The sequence below is a fragment of the Carassius gibelio genome, chromosome B18 (assembly GCF_023724105.1).
Source record: "Carassius gibelio isolate Cgi1373 ecotype wild population from Czech Republic chromosome B18, carGib1.2-hapl.c, whole genome shotgun sequence".
NCBI classification, from domain to species: domain Eukaryota; kingdom Metazoa; phylum Chordata; class Actinopteri; order Cypriniformes; family Cyprinidae; genus Carassius; species Carassius gibelio.
In genome coordinates, this window is record NC_068413.1 from 31,896,640 (window position 1) to 31,908,198 (window position 11,559).

The following is an 11,559-nucleotide window of genomic DNA, read 5'->3' on the forward strand; positions in this document are numbered from 1 at the left end:
TCAGTTTGGCAAGATTTGCACTGAATACTGAATGAAACAGCTTTCTCTAATAGAGAGACAAGCTTTTGAGCAGATTTGGGCTAGATTTCGCTTCATTTGAACAGAAACACTATTTCAGCATTACTGGACTCAGAAAGCTGTAAACTGACAATCTTGATCATTGAAGTCCTAACATAAGTTTTTGTGCATATAACTTCTAACACATTAAAAACTGTCTTACAGCATTGCAGAAAACATTGTATTTCATATGGCATAAGCATCTATCAGTTTGGCAAGATTTGCACTGAATATTGAATGAAACAGCTTTCTCTAATAGAGAGACAAGCTTTTGAGCAGATTTGGGCTAGATTTCGCTTCATTTGAACAGAAACACTATTTCAGCATTACTGGACTCAGAAAGCTGTAAACTGACAATCTTGATCATTGAAGTCCTAACATAAGTTTTTGTGCATATAACTTCTAACACATTAAAAACTGTCTTACAGCATTGCAGAAAACATTGTATTTCATATGGCATAAGCATCTATCAGTTTGGCAAGATTTGCACTGAATACTGAATGAAACCGCATTCTCTAATAGAGAGAAAAGCTTTTGAGCAGATTTGGGCTTGATTTCACTTCATTTGAACAGAAACACTATTTCAGCATTACTGGACTCAGAAAGCTGTAAACTGACAATCTTGATCATTGAAGTCCTAACATAAGTTTTTGTGCATATAACTTCTAACACATTAAAAACTGTCTTACAGCATTGCAGAAAACATTGTACTTCATAAGACATAAGCTTGTTTCAGTTTGGCAAGATTTGCACTGAATACTGAATGAAACAGCTTTATCCAATAGAGAGAAAAGCTTTTGAGCAGATTTGGGCTTGATTTCACTTCATTTGAACAGAAACACTATTTCAGCATTACTGGACTCAGAAAGCTGTAAACTGACAATCTTGATCATTGCAGTCCTAACATTAGTTTTTGTGTATATAACTTCTAACACATTAAAAACTGTCTTACAGCATTGCAGAAAACATTTTATTTCATAAGACATAAGCATGTTTCAGTTTGGCAAGATTTGCACTGAATACTGAATGAAACAGCTTTCTCTAATAGAGAGAAAAGCTTTTGAGCAGATTTGGGCTTGATTTCACTTCATTTGAACAGAAACACTATTTCAGCATTACTGGACTCAGAAAGCTGTAAACTGACAATCTTGATCATTGCAGTCCTAACATTAGTTTTTGTGCATATAACTTCTAACACATTAAAAACTGTCTTACAGCATTGCAGAAAACATTTTATTTCATAAGGCATAAGCTTGTTTCAGTTTGGCAAGATTTGCACTGAATACTGAAAGAAACAGCTTTATCTAATAGAGAGAAAAGCTTTTGAGCAGATTTGGGCTTGATTTCACTTCATTTCAACAGAAACACTATTTCAGCATTACTGGACTCAGAAAGCTGTAAACTGACAATCTTGATCATTGAAGTCCTAACATAAGTTTTTGTGCATATAACTTCTAACACATTAAAAACTGTCTTACAGCATTGCAGAAAACATTGTACTACATAAGGCATAAGCTTGTTTCAGTTTGGCAAGATTTGCACTGAATATTGAATGAAACAGCTTTCTCTAATAGAGAGAAAAGCTTTTGAGCAGATTTGGGCTTGATTTCACTTCATTTGAACAGAAACACTATTTCAACATTACTGGACTCAGAAAGCTGTAAACTGACAATCTTGATCATTGCAGTCCTAACATTAGTTTTTGTGCATATAACTTCTAACACATTAAAAACTGTCTTACAGCATTGCAGAAAACATTTTATTTCATAAGACATAAGCATGTTTCAGTTTAGCAAGACTTGCACTGAATACTGAATGAAACAGCTTTCTCTAATAGAGAGAAAAGCTTTTGAGCAGATTTGGGCTTGATTTCACTTCATTTCAACAGAAACACTATTTCAGCATTACTGGACTCAGAAAGCTGTAAACTGACAATCTTGATCATTGAAGTCCTAACATTAGTTTTTGTGCATATAACTTCTAACACATTAAAAACTGTCTCACAGCATTGCAGAAAACATTTTATTTCATAAGACATAAGCATGTTTCAGTTTGGCAAGATTTGCACTGAATACTGAATGAAACAGCTTTCTCTAATAGAGAGACAAGCTTTTGAGCAGATTTGGGCTAGATTTCGCTTCATTTGAACAGAAACACTATTTCAGCATTACTGGACTCAGAAAGCTGTAAACTGACAATCTTGATCATTGAAGTCCTAACATAAGTTTTTGTGCATATAACTTCTAACACATTAAAAACTGTCTTACAGCATTGCAGAAAACATTGTATTTCATATGGCATAAGCATCTATCAGTTTGGCAAGATTTGCACTGAATATTGAATGAAACAGCTTTCTCTAATAGAGAGACAAGCTTTTGAGCAGATTTGGGCTAGATTTCGCTTCATTTGAACAGAAACACTATTTCAGCATTACTGGACTCAGAAAGCTGTAAACTGACAATCTTGATCATTGAAGTCCTAACATTAGTTTTTGTGTATATAACTTCTAACACATTAAAAACTGTCTTACAGCATTGCAGAAAACATTTTATTTCATAAGACATAAGCATGTTTCAGTTTGGCAAGATTTGCACTGAATACTGAATGAAACAACTTTCTCTAATAGAGAGAAAAGCTTTTGAGCAGATTTGGGCTTGATTTCACTTCATTTGAACAGAAACACTATTTCAGCATTACTGGACTCAGAAAGCTGTAAACTGACAATCTTGATCATTGAAGTCCTAACATTAGTTTTTGTGCATATAACTTCTAACACATTAAAAACTGTCTTACAGCATTGCAGAAAACATTTTATTTCATAAGACATAAGCATGTTTCAGTTTGGCAAGATTTGCACTGAATATTGAATGAAACAGCTTTCTCTAATAGAGAGACAAGCTTTTGAGCAGATTTGGGCTAGATTTCACTTCATTTGAACAGAAACACTATTTCAGCATTACTGGACTCAGAAAGCTGTAAACTGACAATCTTGATCATTGAAGTCCTAACATAAGTTTTTGTGCATATAACTTCTAACACATTAAAAACTGTCTTACAGCATTGCAGAAAACATTTTATTTCATAAGACATAAGCTTGTTTCAGTTTGGCAAGATTTGCACTGAATACTGAATGAAACAGCTTTATCTAATAGAGAGAAAAGCTTTTGAGCAGATTTGGGCTTGATTTCACTTCATTTAAACAGAAACACTATTTCAGCATTACTGGACTCAGAAAGCTGTAAACTGACAATCTTGATCATTGAAGTCCTAACATAAGTTTTTGTGCATATAACTTCTAACACATTAAAAACTGTCTTACAGCATTGCAGAAAACATTGTACTTCATAAGGCATAAGCTTGTTTCAGTTTGGCAAGATTTGCACTGAATATTGAATGAAACAGCTTTCTCTAATAGAGAGAAAAGCTTTTGAGCAGATTTGGGCTTGATTTCACTTCATTTGAACAGAAACACTATTTCAACATTACTGGACTCAGAAAGCTGTAAACTGACAATCTTGATCATTGCAGTCCTAACATTAGTTTTTGTGCATATAACTTCTAACACATTAAAAACTGTCTTACAGCATTGCAGAAAACATTTTATTTCATATGACATAAGCATGTTTCAGTTTAGCAAGATTTGCACTGAATACTGAATGAAACAGCTTTCTCTAATAGAGAGAAAAGCTTTTGAGCAGATTTGGGCTTGATTTCACTTCATTTGAACAGAAACACTATTTCAGCATTACTGGACTCAGAAAGCTGTAAACTGACAATCTTGATCATTGAAGTCCTAACATTAGTTTTTGTGCATATAACTTCTAACACATTAAAAACTGTCTTACAGCATTGCAGAAAACATTTTATTTCATAAGACATAAGCATGTTTCAGTTTGGCAAGATTTGCACTGAATATTGAATGAAACAGCTTTCTCTAATAGAGAGAAAAGCTTTTGAGCAGATTTGGGCTAGATTTCACTTCATTTGAACAGAAACACTATTTCAACATTACTGGACTCAGAAAGCTGTAAACTGACAATCTTGATCATTGCAGTCCTAACATTAGTTTTTGTGCATATAACTTCTAACACATTAAAAACTGTCTTACAGCATTGCAGAAAACATTTTATTTCATAAGACATAAGCATGTTTCAGTTTAGCAAGACTTGCACTGAATACTGAATGAAACAGCTTTCTCTAATAGAGAGAAAAGCTTTTGAGCAGATTTGGGCTTGATTTCACTTCATTTCAACAGAAACACTATTTCAGCATTACTGGACTCAGAAAGCTGTAAACTGACAATCTTGATCATTGAAGTCCTAACATTAGTTTTTGTGCATATAACTTCTAACACATTAAAAACTGTCTCACAGCATTGCAGAAAACATTTTATTTCATAAGACATAAGCATGTTTCAGTTTGGCAAGATTTGCACTGAATACTGAATGAAACAGCTTTCTCTAATAGAGAGACAAGCTTTTGAGCAGATTTGGGCTAGATTTCGCTTCATTTGAACAGAAACACTATTTCAGCATTACTGGACTCAGAAAGCTGTAAACTGACAATCTTGATCATTGAAGTCCTAACATAAGTTTTTGTGCATATAACTTCTAACACATTAAAAACTGTCTTACAGCATTGCAGAAAACATTGTATTTCATATGGCATAAGCATCTATCAGTTTGGCAAGATTTGCACTGAATATTGAATGAAACAGCTTTCTCTAATAGAGAGACAAGCTTTTGAGCAGATTTGGGCTAGATTTCGCTTCATTTGAACAGAAACACTATTTCAGCATTACTGGACTCAGAAAGCTGTAAACTGACAATCTTGATCATTGAAGTCCTAACATTAGTTTTTGTGTATATAACTTCTAACACATTAAAAACTGTCTTACAGCATTGCAGAAAACATTTTATTTCATAAGACATAAGCATGTTTCAGTTTGGCAAGATTTGCACTGAATACTGAATGAAACAACTTTCTCTAATAGAGAGAAAAGCTTTTGAGCAGATTTGGGCTTGATTTCACTTCATTTGAACAGAAACACTATTTCAGCATTACTGGACTCAGAAAGCTGTAAACTGACAATCTTGATCATTGAAGTCCTAACATTAGTTTTTGTGCATATAACTTCTAACACATTAAAAACTGTCTTACAGCATTGCAGAAAACATTTTATTTCATAAGACATAAGCATGTTTCAGTTTGGCAAGATTTGCACTGAATATTGAATGAAACAGCTTTCTCTAATAGAGAGACAAGCTTTTGAGCAGATTTGGGCTAGATTTCACTTCATTTGAACAGAAACACTATTTCAGCATTACTGGACTCAGAAAGCTGTAAACTGACAATCTTGATCATTGAAGTCCTAACATAAGTTTTTGTGCATATAACTTCTAACACATTAAAAACTGTCTTACAGCATTGCAGAAAACATTTTATTTCATAAGACATAAGCTTGTTTCAGTTTGGCAAGATTTGCACTGAATACTGAATGAAACAGCTTTATCTAATAGAGAGAAAAGCTTTTGAGCAGATTTGGGCTTGATTTCACTTCATTTAAACAGAAACACTATTTCAGCATTACTGGACTCAGAAAGCTGTAAACTGACAATCTTGATCATTGAAGTCCTAACATAAGTTTTTGTGCATATAACTTCTAACACATTAAAAACTGTCTTACAGCATTGCAGAAAACATTGTACTTCATAAGGCATAAGCTTGTTTCAGTTTGGCAAGATTTGCACTGAATATTGAATGAAACAGCTTTCTCTAATAGAGAGAAAAGCTTTTGAGCAGATTTGGGCTTGATTTCACTTCATTTGAACAGAAACACTATTTCAACATTACTGGACTCAGAAAGCTGTAAACTGACAATCTTGATCATTGCAGTCCTAACATTAGTTTTTGTGCATATAACTTCTAACACATTAAAAACTGTCTTACAGCATTGCAGAAAACATTTTATTTCATATGACATAAGCATGTTTCAGTTTAGCAAGATTTGCACTGAATACTGAATGAAACAGCTTTCTCTAATAGAGAGAAAAGCTTTTGAGCAGATTTGGGCTTGATTTCACTTCATTTGAACAGAAACACTATTTCAGCATTACTGGACTCAGAAAGCTGTAAACTGACAATCTTGATCATTGAAGTCCTAACATTAGTTTTTGTGCATATAACTTCTAACACATTAAAAACTGTCTTACAGCATTGCAGAAAACATTTTATTTCATAAGACATAAGCATGTTTCAGTTTGGCAAGATTTGCACTGAATATTGAATGAAACAGCTTTCTCTAATAGAGAGAAAAGCTTTTGAGCAGATTTGGGCTAGATTTCACTTCATTTGAACAGAAACACTATTTCAACATTACTGGACTCAGAAAGCTGTAAACTGACAATCTTGATCATTGCAGTCCTAACATTAGTTTTTGTGCATATAACTTCTAACACATTAAAAACTGTCTTACAGCATTGCAGAAAACATTTTATTTCATATGACATAAGCATGTTTCAGTTTAGCAAGATTTGCACTGAATACTGAATGAAACAGCTTTCTCTAATAGAGAGAAAAGCTTTTGAGCAGATTTGGGCTTGATTTCACTTCATTTGAACAGAAACACTATTTCAGCATTACTGGACTCAGAAAGCTGTAAACTGACAATCTTGATCATTGAAGTCCTAACATAAGTTTTTGTGTATATAACTTCTAACACATTAAAAACTGTCTTACAGCATTGCAGAAAACATTGTACTTCATAAGGCATAAGCTTGTTTCAGTTTGGCAAGATTTGCACTGAATACTGAATGAAACAGCTTTATCTAATAGAGAGAAAAGCTTTTGAGCAGATTTGGGCTTGATTTCACTTCATTTCAACAGAAACACTATTTCAGCATTACTGGACTCAGAAAGCTGTAAACTGACAATCTTGATCATTGAAGTCCTAACATAAGTTTTTGTGCATATAACTTCTAACACATTAAAAACTGTCTTACAGCATTGCAGAAAACATTTTATTTCATAAGACATAAGCATGTTTCAGTTTAGCAAGACTTGCACTGAATACTGAATGAAACAGCTTTCTCTAATAGAGAGAAAAGCTTTTGAGCAGATTTGGGCTTGATTTCACTTCATTTCAACAGAAACACTATTTCAGCATTACTGGACTCAGAAAGCTGTAAACTGACAATCTTGATCATTGAAGTCCTAACATTAGTTTTTGTGCATATAACTTCTAACACATTAAAAACTGTCTCACAGCATTGCAGAAAACATTTTATTTCATAAGACATAAGCATGTTTCAGTTTGGCAAGATTTGCACTGAATATTGAATGAAACAGCTTTCTCTAATAGAGAGACAAGCTTTTGAGCAGATTTGGGCTAGATTTCGCTTCATTTGAACAGAAACACTATTTCAGCATTACTGGACTCAGAAAGCTGTAAACTGACAATCTTGATCATTGAAGTCCTAACATTAGTTTTTGTGCATATAACTTCTAACACATTAAAAACTGTCTCACAGCATTGCAGAAAACATTTTATTTCATAAGACATAAGCATGTTTCAGTTTGGCAAGATTTGCACTGAATACTGAATGAAACAGCTTTCTCTAATAGAGAGACAAGCTTTTGAGCAGATTTGGGCTAGATTTCGCTTCATTTGAACAGAAACACTATTTCAGCATTACTGGATTTAGAAAGCTGTAAACTGACAATCTTGATCATTGAAGTCCTAACATAAGTTTTTGTGCATATAACTTCTAACACATTAAAAACTGTCTTACAGCATTGCAGAAAACATTGTATTTCATATGGCATAAGCATCTATCAGTTTGGCAAGATTTGCACTGAATATTGAATGAAACAGCTTTCTCTAATAGAGAGACAAGCTTTTGAGCAGATTTGGGCTAGATTTCGCTTCATTTGAACAGAAACACTATTTCAGCATTACTGGACTCAGAAAGCTGTAAACTGACAATCTTGATCATTGAAGTCCTAACATAAGTTTTTGTGCATATAACTTCTAACACATTAAAAACTGTCTTACAGCATTGCAGAAAACATTGTATTTCATATGGCATAAGCATCTATCAGTTTGGCAAGATTTGCACTGAATACTGAATGAAACCGCATTCTCTAATAGAGAGAAAAGCTTTTGAGCAGATTTGGGCTTGATTTCACTTCATTTGAACAGAAACACTATTTCAGCATTACTGGACTCAGAAAGCTGTAAACTGACAATCTTGATCATTGAAGTCCTAACATAAGTTTTTGTGCATATAACTTCTAACACATTAAAAACTGTCTTACAGCATTGCAGAAAACATTGTACTTCATAAGACATAAGCTTGTTTCAGTTTGGCAAGATTTGCACTGAATACTGAATGAAACAGCTTTATCCAATAGAGAGAAAAGCTTTTGAGCAGATTTGGGCTTGATTTCACTTCATTTGAACAGAAACACTATTTCAGCATTACTGGACTCAGAAAGCTGTAAACTGACAATCTTGATCATTGAAGTCCCTAACATAAGTTTTTGTGCATATAACTTCTAACACATTAAAAACTGTCTTACAGCATTGCAGAAAACATTGTACTTCATAAGACATAAGCTTGTTTCAGTTTGGCAAGATTTGCACTGAATACTGAAAGAAACAGCTTTATCTAATAGAGAGAAAAGCTTTTGAGCAGATTTGGGCTTGATTTCACTTCATTTAAACAGAAACACTATTTCAGCATTACTGGACTCAGAAAGCTGTAAACTGACAATCTTGATCATTGAAGTCCTAACATAAGTTTTTGTGCATATAACTTCTAACACATTAAAAACTGTCTTACAGCATTGCAGAAAACATTGTACTACATAAGGCATAAGCTTGTTTCAGTTTGGCAAGATTTGCACTGAATATTGAATGAAACAGCTTTCTCTAATAGAGAGAAAAGCTTTTGAGCAGATTTGGGCTTGATTTCACTTCATTTGAACAGAAACACTATTTCAACATTACTGGACTCAGAAAGCTGTAAACTGACAATCTTGATCATTGCAGTCCTAACATTAGTTTTTGTGCATATAACTTCTAACACATTAAAAACTGTCTTACAGCATTGCAGAAAACATTTTATTTCATAAGACATAAGCATGTTTCAGTTTAGCAAGACTTGCACTGAATACTGAATGAAACAGCTTTTTCTAATAGAGAGAAAAGCTTTTGAGCAGATTTGGGCTTGATTTCACTTCATTTCAACAGAAACACTATTTCAGCATTACTGGACTCAGAAAGCTGTAAACTGACAATCTTGATCATTGAAGTCCTAACATTAGTTTTTGTGCATATAACTTCTAACACATTAAAAACTGTCTCACAGCATTGCAGAAAACATTTTATTTCATAAGACATAAGCATGTTTCAGTTTGGCAAGATTTGCACTGAATACTGAATGAAACAGCTTTCTCTAATAGAGAGACAAGCTTTTGAGCAGATTTGGGCTAGATTTCGCTTCATTTGAACAGAAACACTATTTCAGCATTACTGGACTCAGAAAGCTGTAAACTGACAATCTTGATCATTGAAGTCCTAACATAAGTTTTTGTGCATATAACTTCTAACACATTAAAAACTGTCTTACAGCATTGCAGAAAACATTGTACTTCATAAGGCATAAGCTTGTTTCAGTTTGGCAAGATTTGCACTGAATACTGAATGAAACAGCTTTATCTAATAGAGAGAAAAGCTTTTGAGCAGATTTGGGCTTGATTTCACTTCATTTGAACAGAAACACTATTTCAGCATTACTGGACTCAGAAAGCTGTAAACTGACAATCTTGATCATTGAAGTCCTAACATAAGTTTTTGTGTATATAACTTCTAACACATTAAAAACTGTCTTACAGCATTGCAGAAAACATTGTACTTCATAAGGCATAAGCTTGTTTCAGTTTGGCAAGATTTGCACTGAATACTGAATGAAACAGCTTTATCTAATAGAGAGAAAAGCTTTTGAGCAGATTTGGGCTTGATTTCACTTCATTTCAACAGAAACACTATTTCAGCATTACTGGACTCAGAAAGCTGTAAACTGACAATCTTGATCATTGAAGTCCTAACATAAGTTTTTGTGCATATAACTTCTAACACATTAAAAACTGTCTTACAGCATTGCAGAAAACATTGTACTTCATAAGACATAAGCTTGTTTCAGTTTGGCAAGATTTGCACTGAATACTGAAAGAAACAGCTTTATCTAATAGAGAGAAAAGCTTTTGAGCAGATTTGGGCTTGATTTCACTTCATTTAAACAGAAACACTATTTCAGCATTACTGGACTCAGAAAGCTGTAAACTGACAATCTTGATCATTGAAGTCCTAACATTAGTTTTTGTGCATATAACTTCTAACACATTAAAAACTGTCTTACAGCATTGCAGAAAACATTTTATTTCATATGACATAAGCATGTTTCAGTTTAGCAAGATTTGCACTGAATACTGAAAGAAACAGCTTTATCTAATAGAGAGAAAAGCTTTTGAGCAGATTTGGGCTTGATTTCACTTCATTTAAACAGAAACACTATTTCAGCATTACTGGACTCAGAAAGCTGTAAACTGACAATCTTGATCATTGAAGTCCTAACATTAGTTTTTGTGCATATAACTTCTAACACATTAAAAACTGTCTTACAGCATTGCAGAAAACATTTTATTTCATAAGACATAAGCATGTTTCAGTTTAGCAAGACTTGCACTGAATACTGAATGAAACAGCTTTCTCTAATAGAGAGAAAAGCTTTTGAGCAGATTTGGGCTTGATTTCACTTCATTTCAACAGAAACACTATTTCAGCATTACTGGACTCAGAAAGCTGTAAACTGACAATCTTGATCATTGAAGTCCTAACATTAGTTTTTGTGCATATAACTTCTAACACATTAAAAACTGTCTTACAGCATTGCAGAAAACATTTTATTTCATAAGACATAAGCATGTTTCAGTTTGGCAAGATTTGCACTGAATACTGAATGAAACAGCTTTCTCTAATAGAGAGACAAGCTTTTGAGCAGATTTGGGATAGATTTCGCTTCATTTGAACAGAAACACTATTTCAGCATTACTGGACTCAGAAAGCTGTAAACTGACAATCTTGATCATTGAAGTCCTAACATAAGTTTTTGTGCATATAACTTCTAACACATTAAAAACTGTCTTACAGCATTGCAGAAAACATTGTATTTCATATGGCATAAGCATCTATCAGTTTGGCAAGATTTGCACTGAATATTGAATGAAACAGCTTTCTCTAATAGAGAGACAAGCTTTTGAGCAGATTTGGGCTAGATTTCGCTTCATTTGAACAGAAACACTATTTCAGCATTACTGGACTCAGAAAGCTGTAAACTGACAATCTTGATCATTGAAGTCCTAACATAAGTTTTTGTGCATATAACTTCTAACACATTAAAAACTGTCTTACAGCATTGCAGAAAACATTGTATTTCATAT